General features: G+C 42.4%; 1 non-coding gene across 1 annotated transcript; it reads left to right on the top strand.

The window, feature by feature from the left end:
• The first annotated feature begins 7397 nt into the window (after positions 1 to 7397).
• trnak-cuu (transfer RNA lysine (anticodon CUU)) lies at positions 7398 to 7470 on the top strand. Its single transcript has one exon. It is a non-coding gene; the product is annotated as a tRNA-Lys (tRNA).
• The last annotated feature ends 207 nt before the right edge of the window (positions 7471 to 7677 follow it).

Genomic DNA, 7677 nt, shown 5'->3' with positions numbered 1-7677 from the left:
ACCTCCGCAACACAATTTCGATTCCTGGTCAGGAAAGTGACTTTTATAACACAGTTTTTAAATCACAACCTGATGAAATTGACTACATTCAGCTGATTTGAAAAAATTAGAATTGTATAAATTACCATTACTTACCCCATAACTTTCATTTGCAGAACGAAAGAATTAATAGCTTTGCACCATTTAAAATTATTCTGTGTGTCTATTCTTCCTACCAAAGTGAAAAACCTCACATTTCCCTACATTATATTCCATCTGCCACCTTCTTGCCCGCCCACTCACTTAATCTGTCGATATCCCATTGTAGGCACTTTGTGTCCTTCTCACAGCTTACTTTCCCACCTAGCTTTGTATCATCAGAAATCTTGGATACATTACACTCTGTCCCTTCATCTAAGTCAGTAATATAGACTGTAAATAGCTGAAGCATGCGCACTTGATCCTTGCGGCACCCCATTAGTTACAGCCTGCCAATCTGAAAATGACCCGATAATTCCTACTCTCTATTTTCTGTCCATTAACCAAACCTCTATTCTTGCTAATACATTACCTCCAGTCCCATGAGCCCTTATCTTGTGTAACAAGCTTTTGCGTGTTTGCTTATCGAATGCCTTTTGGAAATCCAAATATGCTGCCTCCACTGGTTCCCCTTATAGTTCCAATGAATGCCTGAAGCAGAACATCCCATTGTGCGAATGGAGCCTGTTTGTCAGACAAGGCTACATGTAAGGAAGGAGTGTGGTAAGGAGATATAAGGGAAGTGATACTCTGGTAACAAGGTCGGGTAATAGAAATAGAAAGTGCTGGAAACACTCAACAGGTCAGCCAGCAGCTGTGGAGAGAGAAGCAGATTTAACGTTTCCGGTCCAAAACCTTCCATCAGAAGGAGGGCAGTTGTGTTAGGTTACACTATTAAACGTGCACATTGTCACGTAGTAGAGGCAAGGAAAATATATCAAAAGTTTGGAACAGATAATTTAGAATTCATTAAAGGTTTGATTAACTTGTATATCGAACTCGGAACTATAACGTGTTGGAGTTCCTCGGCTAAAATTCGCAAAGATTTGTTTAAGAGCTGTTGTTAATTATACTTCTAATTATTGCATGATTAATAAATCTGACATTTACGGTTGCGAACCCTTTTACTGCACTGCGCGTTCTCCAGCTGTGCTCGAAGCGCCGTCCCCTTCAGTACATCGCTCACAGGGACTGTTCCATTCAGCATTTCTTTTCTCTGGGCCTTGGTGAAATTTCATAGATTGAAAGCGACGCTTCTCAACCCCAAGCTCGTCACCTACTTGCTAACCGCTGCACAGCGACCACACTCTGCTCCCGTGAGATGGAGGCCCAGGAGCTGTTTCAAGCTCGAGTGCAGTTACAAGCAGAACTAATTCAAAAAAAGTCCACATCATTGAGGCGCCTGAGTCTTTGCACCGAACTCTATCCCAAAGAGTTGAGTTTAATGTGGGGGTGATTTGGGCACATTTTTCCCCACATTACAACACTTCAAAGGGACTTCAATGGGGTTAAAGCCCTTTGGGACGTCCTGAGTTCGTGAAAAGCTCTGTATCAAAGCCAATGTTTTGTTTTCCAGAAGTTCGAACAGCAAGTTCATAATTTGCGGGCATAATAAGGGCTCGTCCGGGATCTCTCGCAAGTTTCAACCAATAACACCGAAGCGAGAATCATACCAATGAGCCAACTGAGAAATTTGACTGGAGATAAGAGGTAAGCATTGTAAAACCATTTTGTTTGTGTGTTTGTTCTTGATGAGCAGAGCACTTAAGACCAAAACACTGACTTTGCCTTTTCGAACTGTCTGCTGAAGCGCTGCCCGGGCCCACTGCTACAGTTAATGAGCTGTGTTGAATATTGGATGGGATAAAAATTGATAAAGAGGAGGTACTAGAAAGCTGGCTGTACCAGGACCAGTTGAAATGGATCCTAGGATGCTGAGGGGAGTAAAGGTGGGAATTACGGAGGTGCTGACCATAATCTTCCAATACTCATTGGATATGGGGTGGTGCCAGACGTCTGGAGAATCGCAAATGTTACACCCTTGTTGAGAAAAGTGTATAAAGTTCAACCCAGTAACTACACGCCAGTCAGCTTAACGTCGGTAGTGAGGAAGCTTTTAGAAAGGGTAACCCTGCACAAAATGACCAGTCACTTGGACAAGTGTGGATTAATTAAGGAAAGTCTGCTCGGATTTGTTAAACGCAAATCGTCTTTTCCCAACTTGATTGCATTTTTTGATGAGGTGAAAGAGAGGGTTGATGAGGGAAATGCAGTTGATGTGGTGGACATGGACTTCCAAAAGGCATTTGATAAAGTGCCACGTAACAGGCTTGCCAGCAAAGCTGAAGCCCATGGAATAAAAGGGACAGTGGCAGCATGGATGTCAAATTGGCGAAGTGACAGGAAACAGAGAGTAGTGCTAAACTGTTGTTTCTCTGAATGGAGGAAGGTACACAGTGGTGTTCCCCAGGGGTCGGTACTAGGACCACGGCCCTTCTTGACATATATTAATCCTTTGGAGTTAGGTGTCCAGGGCACAATTTCAAAATTTGCAGATGATACAAAACTTGGAAGTATAGTGAGCAGTGAGGAATATAGTGATAGACTTCAAGAGGACATGGATTGGCTGGTGGAATGGGCGGACATGTGGCAGATGAAGTTAAAAACAGAAAAGTGCGAATTGATACATTTTTGTCGGAAGAATGAGGAGAGGCAATATAAACTAAAGGATACATTTCCAAAGTGGTTGCAGGAACAGAGATACCTGGGGGTGTATGTACACAAATCGTTCAATGTGGCAGGACAGGTTGAGAAATCAGTTTAAAAAGCTTGCAGAATCCGGGGCTTTATAAATAAAAGCGCAGAGTACAAAAGCAAGGAAGTTATGATGAACCTTTATAAAACACTGGTTTGGCCTCAACTGCAGAAATTATGTGTTCCAGAAAATTTTATCCTGTGCAATAACTGGTCCCATTAAATTAAACAAAAGTTGCCCCAGATTCCTGGTGACATAAGCAACGAACATTTTAAACCAGACTCCTGAAATTCAATCGGCCTGGAAAATGCGATCGGAAACTCGCCGCTGGCTAACGCCTCCAAATCAAAAAACCAATACGACTTATCTGGTGTCTCCAGAGCTTCGGACTCTTGCTGCCCTGGGCCTGCTGGCATACGCCTGCATAAAGGCCCATGGATCCCAGGGGCGCACACGGTTCGCAAGCCTGGGTGTCCTTGTGCACCAGTCGCTGAAGGTATGCATGCAGGTGCAGCAGGCGGTTAAGAAGGCAAATGGTATGTTGGTTTTCGTAGCGAGAGGATTCGAGTACAGGAGCAAGGATGCCTTGCTGCAGTTGTACAGGGCCTTGGTGAGACCACATCTTGAGTATTGTGTGCAGTTTTGATCGCCTTATCTGAGGAAGGATGTTCTTGCCATGGAAGGAGTTCAGCGAATATTGACCAGGCTGATACCTGGGATGGCAGGAATGACATATGAGGAGAGATTGGGAGGATTGGGCTCGTACTCGCTGGAGTTTAGAAGAATGAGGGGGGATCTCATTGAAACTTATAAAATTCTGACAGTACTGGAAAGACTAGATGCAGGAAGGATGTTCCTGATGGTCGGGGACTCCAGAACCAGGGGTCACAGTCTAAGGATAAGGGGTAGGCCATTTAGGACAGACATGAGAAGGAATTTCTTCACCCAGCGAGTGGTGAACCTGTGGAATTCTCTACCACAGAAGGCAGTAGAAGCCAATTTATTAAATATATTCAAGAAGGTGTTGGATATATTTCTTAAGGCTAAAGGGAGCCAGGTGTATGGGGAGAAAGCAGTGACCAGGTACTGAAATTGGCTGATCAGCCATGATCGCATTGAATAGCGGAGCAGGCTCGAGGGTCCGAATGGCCTACTCCTGCTCCTATCTTCTATGTTTCCATGTTTCATCCCTGGGATCACATGGGCCAGACCAACCAATCAAAAAGGGGGATTCCTATGAGGCGAATTGGGATTCCATTTATGTACGGAATCCCCATAAGCATATTAGAAATCTCCAAATAAAGAACATTTCACACCACGGAAATAAAATTAAATGGTCACTTGTTCAAACGTAATGAAATTAATTAAAGATTTAAAATATAATTTAATTTTATGAAATATAAATTTGAACATTTTAAAGCAGGCCAGAATTTACCTAAAGTAATTTTAAATGTATGTATGTTTATATCATTAATAAAAATATGTTTTAATCGACCGACAAAAATTGTGTTGCACAATGAAGGAATTGCTAACATGTTTGCTGGGTGACAGTCAAACTTTAATAACCTTTTTTATAGAATCAGAGATTTATGACAGACGCCGATTATTCAGTCCAGTGTTATCGTAGTGTAGTGGTTATCACGTTCGCCTAATGCGAAAAGTCCCCGGTTCGAAACCGGGTGGAAACATTATGTAAATCGTGTTCATTTAAATAGTAGAAAAAATGGAACAATTCGCATTTCTAATGCAATATAAAAAAATCCTGCTACATTTGTGTTTCTCTGTACAGTTCTGCACTCACTCAAAGCACTACATTGTCGCTCGCTCACTCCCGTTTCCAGCTCTGACCGTGCAGGCAGCCCCTCTCAAAGCTGCACATTCCGGCTGCTTTCAGTTGAATTGTGAAAGATTATTCAAGGATCCTGCAGCTTTACTTCAGTTCACAACAGCAGATCTAAGCCACGTTTCTGCAAACTACGAACCATGTTTTCCAGAATTCCAAGGTGTATAAGGAACTCAACCATTAAAATCCCTTTCATTAACCACAGGAGTTCAGGAAATTTTCTATGATTCTATAAAAAGTTATTAAAGTTTGACTGTCATCCGGTATACATGTTAGCAATTCCTGCAGTGCGCAACAAAATGTTATGGGTTGATTAATGATAATAGAAACAATTATGAAGTGTCTCACAGACTTCAATGATCCCTTAATACCGTTGGTTAACTAAAATCTATCAATCGCAGGTTAAAATGAGCAATTCATGTTGCATCTTTGAAAGAGCTATCCAATCAGTCCCACTCCGCTGCTCTTCCCCTATAGACCTGCTGACACTCCTGCCAGTGGAAACAGTATCCCCCATAATTTTGATCACCTCTATTAAATCTACCCTGACCAGTGATTCATGGAGTTCAACGCGGGTAAGTGTCAGATCATCCACTTGGTGCCTAGCAAAGATGGGTCAGTGTGTGGTCTGAAAACATCATGTGAGAGAATAGGTTTTTATTCTGTGAAATAGCCGGTCCCGTTAAACTTAACAAATATTGCCCCAGATCGCTGCTCTCTCAAGCAATGAACATTTTAAACCATTCTCCTAAAATGCAATGTGTAAAATGAGATATGGGTTAACAGTTCAGGAGATGCAAAGAGCAAAATAAATGAATGAAGTTTCGACTGTCCCTCAGTAACCATATTATCATGTCTTTCATTCTGCAAAATAAAGTTACCGGTTAATTAATGGTGATTAAAGCAGTTCTTATTTATTCACATTAGATGCATGTAATTAATTTTATAAAATTACATCGCATTCATGAATAAAAAACGGTGATACCAAAATTTCTTCCCTAACTGGGAATCGAACCCATCTCGCAGCGCTGATAAGAATACGTTATTGAATAATTTTATGATGCCCTCGAAAAATGTCACAGTGCTAAATTAAAATTACTGCTATAATGTGTTTCGGTGTTGAAGAAGGGGATTGAAAATGACAATAAAAAGCCCATACTGCGCCCGCAGTGAGACAGAGTTCGAACTTAGAAAGTAGGTGGTGCTACGAAGTAAACGCTGAGCGAAAGCTGACACCGGTTAAAGAACAAGAAACCGCTCAATATAAAGGATGAACTCACAAACACCAGGCGCAGTGCAGTCTGGTCAACGACAAGCCCCTCCTATCTTATTCAGATACATGAACGGGAGTCAGACGCCACAAACTTTAATTAAAAGCACAAATACGAGTAACACTTACTTCCAAATCTTCACTGTTAAAATGATATCACTTTTTTCCTATTCGGGCTGCGTAGAATCTGAAAATCAGCACCATGGAATTTGATGTTCACTGCTGATTATATTTTCCTGTTCAATATAACAAAAGTTGGCCCAGATTCCTGGTGTCATCAGCAATGAGCACTTTAACCCAGACTCCTAAAGCACAGTGTGTAAAATGAAATATGGGTAACAGTTAACATGCAAAGCAAAAATAAAGTGATTGAAGTATCGACTCTCGCTCAGTTATCATTTCTTTCATTGGGCAAAAGAATATTATCGGATAATTAATTATGCTTTTCCGTGAAAGCAATATAAAAGTTGAACAAAAATAATTCTCCCAACATGGGGCTCGAACCCACGACCCTACAATTAAAAGTCCCGACCGACTGAGCTAGCCGGGCCGGAGAAGCTGATACGTTTTTGTCTTTGATTGCAGCCAGGCGCCGAGTGGCTCGGCCCCAGGGTAAACCACAAACCAGGTTCTTCTTAATTCCAAGGTGTGCAAGGAAATCAAGCATCAAAAGCCCTTTCTTTAACCACAGGGATTCAGGCAATTTTCTGATCGCAAAGCGCTTTCTCACCTTGTCAATATCTCTCGTCTATTTGCCGGTGTTTCCCGATTCTGCCTGTCTCGCTGGCTCTGTTCATTCTGTGTGACCACCTGCAGGTTGATTTTGAACGAATACCTGTGCTTGTGTCCAGTCACATTAAATAAATGAGGAATTGTGGCGCTTCTCTCCCTGACACTGGGGAAAGAGTGACACAATCTTTGGAGCAAGTGTCTGGTTATTGTGAAACGGCAAAGAAAACAACAATTCTAGAATTACCCGAAAGAACAGTGACCCCGACGTGACTGGAACACGCAGCTTTCTGGGTCTGGAGTCAGACGCGCTACCGTTGCGCTACAATATAGCCTGCGCTGTTTTTATATACACACGTTCCACAAACACTGTTTCATTCCTCCTGCCTTCTCCTGATTCCTCAGTGTCATGCACAGAAGCGCCTGATGCCCTCATTTGTTTAACGTAACAAGCAGACACAAGCACAGGTATTCCTTCAAAATCAACCCGCAGGTGGCCACAGACACAATAAACAGAGCCAGAGAGAACGACAGAATCGGGAATCTCTGGGAAATAGACACGAGATATTGACAAGGAATAAAGCGCTTTGCGATCAGAAAATTGCCTGAACCCCTGTGGTTAATGAAAGGGATTTTGCTGCTTGAGTTCCTTATACGCCTTGGGCTTCTGGAGAACTTGTTTCGTAGTTTGCAGAAACGCGGCTCAGACATGCTGTTGTGACCGGGCCGGAGCCACCATGTGCATGACTGCAATCAGCGACAACGAAGTTCATTTTCAACAGGCCCGGCTAGTTCAGTTGGTAGAGCATGAGACTCTTAATTTCAGGGTCGTGGGGTCGAGTCCCACGCTGGGCGGTATTTATTTCATTAACTTTTATGTTGCTTTCAAACCGTTATTAATTGAGCGATAACCTTGTTTTGCACAATGAAAGAAATGCGAACTGAGGAAATACTGCAGATGCTGGAAATCTGAATTGAGCAGAAAATGCTGGAGATACTCAGCAGGTCAGGCAGCTTCTGCGAAGAGAGAAACAGAGGTGACGTTTCAGGTCGATAACCTTT

This window comes from Somniosus microcephalus, unplaced genomic scaffold, assembly GCF_052327205.1.
Source record: "Somniosus microcephalus isolate GS21.2 unplaced genomic scaffold, FLI_Smic_1.0 unresolved_chr4, whole genome shotgun sequence".
Lineage (NCBI taxonomy): Eukaryota > Metazoa > Chordata > Chondrichthyes > Squaliformes > Somniosidae > Somniosus > Somniosus microcephalus.
This window is presented reverse-complemented; position numbering and strand designations above follow the sequence as displayed.